The sequence below is a fragment of the Fundulus heteroclitus genome, unplaced genomic scaffold (assembly GCF_011125445.2).
Source record: "Fundulus heteroclitus isolate FHET01 unplaced genomic scaffold, MU-UCD_Fhet_4.1 scaffold_9.2, whole genome shotgun sequence".
Lineage (NCBI taxonomy): Eukaryota > Metazoa > Chordata > Actinopteri > Cyprinodontiformes > Fundulidae > Fundulus > Fundulus heteroclitus.
This window is the reverse complement of record NW_023397361.1, coordinates 225,462-237,647: the sequence shown is the minus strand read 5'-3', so window position 1 is coordinate 237,647 and position 12,186 is coordinate 225,462.

Genomic DNA, 12,186 nt, shown 5'->3' with positions numbered 1-12,186 from the left:
TTCTGTGTGATGTTGGGTTACAATGTGGAATAATTATAGCAAAAACCCCATGTGCCGTGTTGTCCTTGTTCCCTTTTAATAGAACAGGTTAGTCTGAAATTCTCCTTGACTCAAGTTGTTAAATGACCATAGCTAATGCCGCTGTGCTCACCCCTCTCTTTGTCTTGTCTGTGTAGCCTGCCTAATCGCTGCTGACAGTCAGCTTTGCTCTTTTATTAGCTCTGCGTCGCTTGCAATCAGTGACAGCGAAGTCAGGCAGCAGGAACGGCTTGTGTGAACTCAACACCCACTCTGGCCCAATGATCAGACTTATGAACACGCACACACACATACATACACAAACATATGTAAGATCTCTGCGCAGTTTCACAAAAAAACAAAACAAAAAAAACTTCTTCCCGATCAACAACTGAACCAACCCACAATGTATTTGTTTTCCAATTTTCCATGCACACATGCACAGGGTAGACAGACGCATTTAATCTCTTGTTTGTGCTTATACATTTACAAATGCATCGAAAAATTTCTCCAAAAACACGCACAATAACGACGCAGCCCTGACTGTGCGGGCAGCGGTGGTCCTGTATGTGGGTCAGGCTCATGCAAAGCTGTATTGATTTTTTGGCAGTGTGTCTGACTGCGTGCCCCCCCCCGTGTGTGCAAAACGCTGACTTCTAATACGAGCAGGATCTCTGGCCTTTTCTTGTCAGTGTCCCACGAATTGGCAGACAATAGACTTGTTTGATAAGAAGGAGGGCTGACATTCGAATGGGCAATTTGCGCGCGACAGGGAGGGAGACAGAAATGGGGGGGGGGTGGTGGGGGAGGGTGGGTTAGGAATTTGCTTCACTCCTTTTAAAGAATGTAGCATCACCCATATGTCCGTCTGCCCTGGTGCAAACCCGGTGGACTGGAAGGGAAGGGAATGCGAGAGTGCTCTCTCTTTTTTCTTCCTCTGTGTATTTCCAGTCTATTTTGCAGGGCTGACAAGCCTTTCTGCACACTGGGGATGCAAAGCAAATGCCTAATGCTGTTGTGTCCATTGCATTAAACCATGCAGTGGCCATTTAGGCCACTATGTAGGCCAAAGCGGAGAGTGCGACAGCGTTAAAGCCTGCATTTGCGGTCATAGCAGAATGCAGTGAAATATTCGTAACCTTTTAAAATGCAGAAATCTTTCTGTTTGTATATTGCTTTTCCAGGAAGTTGTGTTGTATACATTTAACTTTTGTGTGCTTTTGTAAGATGCATTACTAATCTCCCTTCCTGCAGGCTTACACATTATATTTACCACAGTTGACCTTTTGACCTCAGCCACAGGCTAAACATCTATTGTTGTAAATTGGTTAATTTGTGGAATGGCAGACTTTAGGATTAAAGACCACTTAGAACTAATGGCAGACTCATCTACATGCTTACAGGAGGGCAAGAACAGGGCAGGAGTGGCACTAGTCCGTGCCGGAGCTGTATTTGCGAAATTAGGCCATCTCAGATAAGCCAGACATCAGTCCCTCTCTCGCATCAATGTGAATAGTTACGACTTTCACTACTTTCATTAACTGTCCATTTGTTATCCGCGCACGCTGTAGGCTTTTTCTCAATTACAGCCGTTCATGGCTTTTGTAGTAATTACATTAAACTCAAGTTAGTTACCTGTGAGGTGTGTTCTATTGTAAATTAATTTGGAAGTTTCTGTCTTGCTTCCATTTCATTTGAAAGTAATGGCCTCCTCTTGTTCTCGCGCAAGACAACCAGAGGGCTGAATGAATTTGGAGGCAGGGAACTGACCTCATAAGAGGAGGGTATAGACTTCCAGGAGTTCACGGCAATTTCAATTAAAGCTGGGAGATGGAACATCATGTGTGAGAAATGATGTCATTTCCAGACAACTGCACCGCGTCAGGTAGATACAGAAAAGATAGTTGGACATAATTCCGATATTTCTTTTGTGAAATGTGTAAATAGTGTAGAACATTGATTCCACTGTGGACTTACCTGTACAGGCAGGGCCTCCTCCTTACTGATGACTGTTTGGCAGACCTCTGTTGCTCTGGACCATTTTTTATTTTTTTTTGTCGTTAATAGGTTTTGTGGGGGTAAATTTGGGGTACCCTGTACATCTTCACACGTGGGCTTATTTCTGTTAGACACAGTAGGTAAGTAAGTTTGTGCTGCCCATGTAATGTTTTTTTAATCTTTGTTTTCATTTAGAATGGTGTAAGCTGAGCCCTGTTTTGTTTGTCTCTTTGATTTGGCACAACCCAATGATCCCTATTCTACCCCTATTTTTTTTATTTCTTCACTTTTACTTTACTGTCTCGCTTTCCATCCCAGAGTCGAAACACAAGTGGGGGGCTCGCCCTGGGGTGTGCTGTGGACAACCACAGCTGTTATGTTGTTACTGTATTTAAAAATCAGCTTTTGACTTACGGGATTTCATTCATGCTTGTAGTATGAGAAGGTGGGGTTGTGTCAAAAAGGATGACTGATTGTTTATTGTGGCCCGTTTTCAGATTCCTGAAAGGAAGCATGGTGGTTAAAAACAGTCCTGTTAAAAATCCTTGGGGACTCAAGTGAGGCTGATCCAGATGTTTATGATGGTCATGACCCTTCAGTTGAATAAGGTGTCACACCTTTCAAAGAGGAAGGAATTGCTGCCAAGGCGACTTCCCCAGAGGTGTTGGTGGAACCTCAGGAGCCTCCTGTGACTATTTTGATCCTACAGTACCAGACCTCAGTGGATCCAGTAGTAATGTCCGACTGAGGCAGTAGTTCTCGAATAGTGCGGCGTGAAGGAATGACAGGGGAGCTCAAGAATAGCCTTGCCTTTTTCCTTTTCTTTCAGACTATTTGGTTTGAACCTGCAGTTAGTGGTATGAATACCAAGGGATTCTCAGTAATCCTCAGAGCAACGTGTAGGATTCTCTCATTTCATGCCACTAGGGAGCTTTACAATTTGTTAATTTACATTTATTCGGGCATCGGTCAACACCGGAAGTGACGTTTCTGCCACTAAGAGCCATTAGAAATCTAGGGCTTAATCTGAATACCCTTATAAAGCAAAATAACTCTTCAGCCAAAGCGGAAGTACATTAGAAGTCACCATGATAAGTGCTGTCCGAATAATGCAGTCAATAGCGAAATAAATCTATTTATCTATCTATCTGTCTGTCTTCTGTGTGTGTGTGTATATATATATATATATATATATATATATAAATTAATTGATTAATCTCAAATAGCTCTGGTATTTAGCAAATAGAAATAATTGTAACTGACCTGAACGAAGACAGGTCAGTTAGCCTGATTTATTACCAGTGAGATAAAAAAAAAGGTTATGAATCTGGTTTCAGCTGCTCTGTATATATACAAGGAGAACTTGGAATACAAATGTTTCCCATACTTCCTCCTCCGCTTTCCCTAATTTCTGTGTTGAATGTTTTACTATCTCGGCTACCTTCAGCATATTTAGCCAGCCCTTCATTTGCACTCGTCGTTTAGGCTAACAGCTTATTCAGCCTGTTTATGGATGGCCCCTCAGAGCTAAATTAATAGAAGAGGCTTTAGGGACCAGAGAGGAAAGTCATAAGCAAGACTGTAATGCTCATTTGCAACGTAGAAGCTAATTACCAATTTGCCACTCTCCAATCTTGTTTCATAATATGTTCACGACTCAACTTCTTTTGTGTTTTGGTGCCTGCAAGCGATATATGACTTTTATACAACAGAGAATGCTTGCTCCTGTCGTCTTTGTCTGTATGTGCAGGAGATATTGAGTACTAAGAAGATGCCCCACACAGTCTCACATTCACCATTTGGCCATGTGAGAGGGATTGTCTTCATCTTTAAGTGTTCTCTTTAGTTTCTTACAGTTCATGGATAAGAAAGAATTCATTTAAATCTAATGTTCCAATATTCCTTATGAACTTACACCAGCTAACTCTCATAAGGTAGAGTTAGAAGCATTCTGCTGAGAAAGGGGGGGGGGGATCCGTTAAGCAGTCAGAACTTCATCAGATGTTGCCAGTTCTTTGGATGTTAAAAGATGCATCATACATTTATCCATAAATTGACAAAAGCCAACTAGCTTGCAGAGGAATGATGCTTAAAAAAGAATGTTTTTACAGCTTTTGATGATAAACAACATCAATGTCCAACATGATATATCGGAATATATAGAACTGGACATTCCAGTGTTTCTTTGTGTAAATAATGTCATAGAAGTAAACCAGGGCATTGATCTGATTTAGGATTCAATTAGAAAGCTGTTTTCTCTATTTTCTCTTGGAATGCAGACAAAAAAAAAACACCCAACTTGGTATTTTGGAATGGTATATATATATATATATATATATATATATATATATATATATATATATATATATATATATATATATATATATATATATATATATATATATATATATATATATATATATAAGGACCTTCTTGCTGCAAGGCAACAGCGCTACCCACTGCGCCACTGTGCAGCTATATATATATATATATATATATATATATATATATATATATATATATATATATATATATATATATATATATGCTTGCTGCAAGCGCTGTTGCCTTGCAGCAAGAAGGTCCTGGGTTCGAGTACACCCCTGGGTCTTTCTGCATGGAGTTTGCATGTTCTCCCTGTGCATGCGTGGGTTCTCTCCAGGTACTCCGGCTTCCTCCCACAGACCAAAAACATGACTGTTAGGTTAATTGGCTTCTCCAAATTGTCCTTAGGTGTAAGTGTGTGTGTGAATGGTTGTTTGTCCTGTTTGTCTCTCTGTGTTGCCCTGCGACAGACTGGCGACCTGTCCAGGGTGTACCCCGCCTCTTGCCCAGTGAACGCTGGAGATAGGCACCAGCAACCCCCGCGACCCCATGAGGGAGAAGCGGTTTGGAAAATGGATGGATAGATGGATAGATGGATAGATAGATAGATAGATTAAAAAGATTAGTTCCCTGAAAGGGAGATGTCCATTTGAAAGATTGTGCACGTGTAAAAACAACAGGCTGAAGCAGAGGCTCGATACCGGAGTCCTCCACAATGGCCTATCAGTCTGATGTCTACCTTACAATACAATGTCCCTCTTACCTCCTCCCCCCTTACAACATTAAACAACTGGGTTGCCATATCCTGCAATGTGAATGAAAAAAAGTATGGTTATGGCTAAGAATTAAAAGGATGGGGTGATAATAGAATCAGCATGTGAGATGCCGAAAAGCAAGTGAAGGATCTTAGTATATCTGTCATAAAGTGCCCAAAGCTCTGAGGGATATCTATAATTGTTATTTTAGGTGAATTTCTGAAAATTCTTGATATCATAAATGCCACTTTCATCTGTAAAAACATAATTACTGAAACAAAATATAATACCATACAATATGATTGGTGCATAGTGGAAAAAAAATCATTGGCATATACAGCAACTTTCAAAATGCAATATGCGTTCCACTGAGGCTCTTTAACAAGCTTTACAACGGTATTATATATACTTTTCATTAAGTCCACACTTCTGTATTAAAATGCTTTTTATTGGTCTAATATAACATCTTAAATGACATGTTGATATTTGCTGTAAGCAGAAAATCTGCATTTTTGACAGAAAACATCAGTCTCTGTATAATTAATCTATATAAAGTGTTTCACTTTGTGAATTAAGTTTTGAAAATAAATTGTCTTTTCAAAGAATTATTCCAATTTAATGAATGTAACTGTATACTGATTTTATGTATGTGTCAATACAAACAAATATATGGAATTTTGACTGATAAAGGAGCACAACTCAGTTATGATAACTCCATAACATCTATTTTTGTCTCCTATTATGTAGCATTAGACAGCAGATGATAAAAGGGCTTTTCCAAGACATATTCTTAGACTCAGTAGGACCTAAATCTAAACATCTCAGTTAGCTATCATCTTTGGCTGAATAACATATGACTGAGGCTGTCACTTTTATGTGAAACATGAAATTATTCCACTGAATAAAAAACACTTTAACGTTTTACTAGTGATCATAGTTATTTATGGTTAGTCATTGACTATATACAAGTTTTCTTGCTTTCAATTTAGCAAAATTAGGTCATCCACTTAAGCTAAAAAAATATTCATCTCGTCTTAGGAGGAACCTTTCAAATCTTTTGACAGGCTTCATTTTAAAAAGTGTACAGTGGAAACAAGACGGTGTTTTATAAATACACTACGAGTCAAAAGTTTGGACACATTTCAAACATTCCCATAGAGACAGAATAGTAGATGGACTGAATTCATATAGTACTTTTGTGGTCATACTGAGCACTAAAAGTGTTTTACATTACAGCCACATTCACCTAATTGCATTCATACAGCAATAGAGAGCTCAGTAGGCTACTTGGGGTTAAGTCCCTTGGTTAGGGGCACATCGACATGTGAAGGAGGAAGCTGAAATCGACAACTCTGCGGCCCGGGCCTCTGAAGTTCTGTCTGAACGTTTGACTGGTGGTGTGTTGGAGAGTCTAGGACACCACCTGAATAGATTGAGGGGTTATTTTGACAGGACTGAGAGTCCAACAATTACATCATGGAGGGAGCTGTATAAAAGCAGTTCTTGCGTAAAAGATCAAATCATACGTTTTAATGTGCAATATACTCCACTTCAAGATGCAAAATTATATAACTTCACCAACTTAGTAAAAGGTAAATTATTTCCCCTCAAAATAAGATTTATTTATTTTTTGCTTACCTCGCAATAAGCAGGATTTCACCACTAGGTGGGTTGTTGAGCAGTGGCTGTAGACCAAAACACCATGTGTGACCAGCTATGCTTCTTTCTACCTCCACTCCAGCTGTAACCCAGCCCCCCCCTTTTCCCTTCCCCTTCTCGTCCATCGCCTCGCAAGCACATAGTTACAAGGATAAATACACTGCAAAATAGCATCACCCTAATGAGGCACATGTCTAGTAAAGAAGTAAGTAACTTCATAATGCTATTAGCAAGAGAAAGTTTTGATCTACTGGGCATAATAAATTATTAAGATAAGATGAGATAAGATAAGATAAGATAGTCTTTATTGATCTCACATTGGAGAAATTCACTAATTCACATACTTATTGGCCCTTTAAGTTGAACTAACTAGAGATCTATTGTACTCAGCCAGTGCACTTTTGCCATGATCGCAAAGACTGTAAGTATTTCCAAAACTGTAATATAATTCTCAAGTCTAAGTCATTCATTTATCTAGTGCTCAGTATCGTAAAATGCTGACATTAATGGCCATTTCAAAGTGGCATGGAAATTATATGGCTATACTGTATATTTTAAAGTGCGCCGCATCCAATGTTGTATATTGTCCCGTCGATGTTGTCATTATACAACAGCATCCAGTTGTATAATGACAGGAGTACAGTTTTAGCTCATTTAGCTTCTAAGTCGAGAAGTGTTCTTGCTTGGCTTGTGTGTTAATCAGTGCATACGCACAGTAGTAAACTGAGTGTTGAATCATTAACTGTGGGAAATAGATCATTAAAAGTTCAAACAGGATCTGGGTTAAACTCACAGAGCGAACATTATACCCCTTAAAAACTTAAAAGGTAAGAAGCAGAGGACACAAAGACTATGAATACCCTAATGAGTTTGGTACTGCCTCAAGGGTCAGTATTGCATGTCCACTGAAGCATAGTTGAATGGAAGTGGTCGCTGGACATTTACATTTCAAAGGTTTAGCTACATGTTGTGGCAGCAATCTGGGTTAGCTGCCAACCTCTGAGCCCACAGATAAACTCATTCCAGCAATCAGCTGTTGTTTTACCAGGAGCTTCCTTTAGACTGTTTCCTGGTACATGCATGTTCAGACTGAATGTATATTTTGTTCATCAAAGCAAGGTAAGCAACCCCCCCACACACACACACCCTTGGCTTTGTTTGTTTTTACCTAAAACTGTGATGAATAAACTTTATTTGCAGAACAATTATGGCTGACACAAGGAATGCAAGGACTCATGTACAACACAGATGCATCTGTCAGATGCAGATGTTGGTATTAGTAAAAATTTGATTTGTCAAGATAAGAAAAAAAAGCCTGTGGGGTTATTTTGCTGGCAATCCTACTGGGAAGTATTTTCATTTATTTTTTTTAGTATTTAGTCCTGCTGTTTGGGAAGAGAACTGCAGGACGTATAGGAAAAAAAAAAGAGTTTTTGATGACCTTATCCGCTTCAACAGTGTTATTTCTGGTTGTGTAGATTAACTAACATTCCTTACATTTGTTAGCTGATATTCTTATCTGGCATGTGGGTTTAATACATTAACTGGCCAGTGTGCATTTTATGTGAGAGGTGATTCATCACAGCTCCTGCCATTATTTTGGTCTCTGTTAAAATTCACCCCACACCTAAGTTATTTTGTAGTTGTCACTATTTTTTGCCTTTTGTTGCATTTCTAAACATTGAAATGAGGCTCATTGTTTTAATATTTAATATTTAGGTGTTTGTTAAAAAATTAGGAAACAAGACCTTCCTGTGTTTTTTAGATCTCTACAGTGATCATGTCCACAGCAAATATGTAATCTTATTAAGTAACCCCTTGCTTTTCTGCCGGTAATTTTGCAATTGCTCAGTTAACATCTTTTTGTTGTTTAGGTAGCACACAGCAGAATTTAAATTGCTTTTAATTATTTCCAGCTGGAATTCTGACCTAAGCGTGACATCTTTACGGGTCTGACAAACATCATTTTGGGGGAACAGCAGTTCAAGTTAGACATCTAACTCCGTGAAAGTTTACTTGGGGAAACGTGTTTGACCATTTATCAGGAAGTTAGAAGCAGAAAGAAAAACGTGAAATATTGCCCTGCCATGATGCTGTGACAACATCATTTCAGAGTGTTCGTTTTTTGGAAATTATTTCTACCATTGCTCTTTTAGTCGTTACGGGAGCAACAACCTTACATTGTCCTTAAACCACCGCTATACGATTTCATCCCGCTAGCTGATAATTTAAGTTGATCTGTAACCTATTCGAGCTGATTTCCTTTGGTTGTTTTTGCTTTTTTTTTTTTTTTTTTGCACACAAAAATGTTGCTTGGGTATAATTTGTCATCAAAGTGCAGATATCGCAGCCATTAAACTCGATATGTCTGGACTGTAACCTATATTATATCATGTTCATACCTAACCTTTGAGCAACTGACACAGCACTGCCTCTGGTCCCTTGCTCTTTCAGAAAAAAAAAAGTTGATAAGACCTTTATCGCGCAATGACATCACTCCATCTCAAACTAAACGACAAAGAAAACAAATGCATTCTTAGCATAAAGTTTAATTCCGACAATTGTCTAATTCCCCCCCCCCAAGCATTTTATGCCTGAACTTTCAGTCAGCATGCTCATCAACCGAGAAGACTCACTTCTGACTGACTGGCCTGTCAAGAAGCACATAAAAGGCTATGTCACGAAGACTCAGTGGCATGCAAAGCAGCTCTCGTTGGTCAGGAAGATGTTTCTCAAACACTCTCAGTTTCTCTGAAATCATGTCCTAATGATGACCCTAGGCCCACTTTTAATCACTATTTGCGTTGGCCTTTTAAACAATCATTCCACTTTGCTGCACAATTTTAACTGTTGGAAGCACGAGATCCGGTGATGAAATTCTTTGTAAACACAATCATTTGGGGGGTAATGTTAGTTTTCTCTTCAGCGTGTGACAGATTCTGATGAAATCAGGCTAAATTTCAACCGTCCCTTCAATGACTTTCCTCCCCTTATTCTGTATCATATAGGGCGAGTTTATTTCTACAACATCTGTTCCCAAGTATGATGAAAGGGAAGTTCAGGCTTCACACACAAGCCTTTTCTAAAAAAAAAAAAAATGCCACTCATTCCCTCGCTTACAAGGCCTTAGAAACGCTGTGGTCAAGGAGAAAGCAAAGCAACAAGAATCCAGAAACAACAATGACTGACAAGTAGATACATACACTTTTTGACAAAATTAAACTAACATTTCATCCATCATCCATTCTCTGCACTCGTATTGGTCTGTTCAGGGTTAGCGGTGAAGGCTAGAGATGGGGTACACCCTAGCCAAATTGCCTTTCTCTCACAACATTTCACTGCCGTACCAAAATATACTTTCTTAAGTGATGTCGTGATTTATAAAGCTCGTCGTAAAGTAAGTAGATGCGTCAGTGTTTACTGATTAAAATGTTGATAATAGGGCGGGGAAAAGAAAGCAAAGCGTGTTTAATCTTTGCATTTTTCCAAAACATTTCTCGTCAAAGTGAGGTCTGCCGCACAAAGAGATGTCCGTTTTGTGTTAGCGTGTGAAGAGTAAGCTTTTATTAGCCACAGAAGGCAAGGTCTTGTCTCCATGTTGTTACTATGCAGGCTTTTACTTTGACGTCAGAAATGCAGTAGTCTCTGGTTCAAAATCTAAAAGGCTTGGACTGATCAGTGATGAACTGGATAATTGTGCGCCAGAGAGAGATTATCTAAAACTGTTTAATTCAGATCAATTTATTTATGTAGCTCCAATTCACAGTAAATTATATTTCAAGGGCATTTCAGAGACACACATATCTACCTTATATACAGAAACACATAATGAAAATAGTTCAGTCACATGGATTAACATTTGTTTACCTTCATTCTAGTTTGATCCAAGTTTTAATACAACCCGATCAAGTTCAGTTTATTGAGGTATAGATGGTAACCTAGCCAACCAATCACGCCATTGACTTTGCTGCAAATATTCATCCTTGTGGTGACAATACTTTTATTGGCATATAGGGGCTTTTTTAAATTTAGTCAGTCGAACACTGACAGATGATAGTCTAAATATTACAGTTAAGCTTAAACACCGTTTATGGTTGTTTAAGCTTTTATTCTGTTTGTGAAAACAGAATACATGTATTTTTCTTCTTAATACTGCTGAAATAATTTTTTTTTTATTTTATTATTTTTTTGGTTTTGATTAATCTGATACTGTTTATAACCTGGTCTCGCAATCTATATGTTTCATCACATCCATACATGCCTATGGAACAAAGGCCTACTTCACATCTGCCTTTTTGAAAATGTATATATATAATATATATATATATATATATATATATATATATATATATATATATATATATATATATATATATATATGTATATATATATATATATATAATTCAGCATAAACCAACATGATGAACATGTTGAAGACATTTATGCTCAGATCCAAGAAATAGATTCCTGCTGCTGCAAAGCTTCAATAATGTTTGAGTAATCTGCATGTGAATAATAAAGTAGCCTTCAAGATTTCTGTATTTTTCCCCCCCCTTCATGGGTCATGTTATTAATAGCGCAATCTGTCTTTTTTTGCTTTAAATACAGGATGAAATATTTTGACAAGTCCACAGAGGAGGGAGAGGGGCCCCAGCCACATAAACATTTGTTTTAATCAATCATTTGACAGTGAATTAAGTTTGCTTCTCAGATTTTTCAGTGGCTCTGATATCACTAGGAGTGTTTAGTTGCTGCTGTGAATCCATCTGTATCTGTTTGCAGACGGCGTTTATGGGGATCAATTATGTTTTTTTTTAACTATCACGAATAATGCTTGTGTTTTCACTGACCTTGTGAGCAAACAACTGAAACTAAAGCAATCGATCGTTACCCTCTGAAGATATCGTATTTTGGAGCGAACAGTAGGGGGAAAAAAATGCAACCAAAGCCAGATGAACAGCTGTATTGAGATAAACCGTCACCCCATATGCTGAGGAAAAACAATCTCTGCGCATTATGGAGGCTGAAGATGAAAAAAAAAAATGCTTAATCAACTAACATTGATATTACTTCTGGCAATTAGGAGCATGCTGGTAATGATATGAGTTTTCAGCTGTAAATAATTATGCTGCCTGCGGGCCATGCTTTAATTCTCGGCTGTATCCATAAACAATAATCAAACCAACAGCAGCAGGGCTAAAAGTTGGAGATTTGTGATTTGCAGAGAGGAGGTTGAAGAGCAGCTTATTGGAGCCCCGTGGTGATGCCAGTAGTCAGGGTCACCTTTGGGTGCTCTCTCCTCTGTGCGCGCGCGCCAATGCACGGTTCTATTGATCAGCCTGGATTTGTGAAAGTAAAACACACGCACAGGTGAACACACAGGTGTTCACTAATCCCATTCAACATATTGAAGCTTTCAAACGTGTATTCC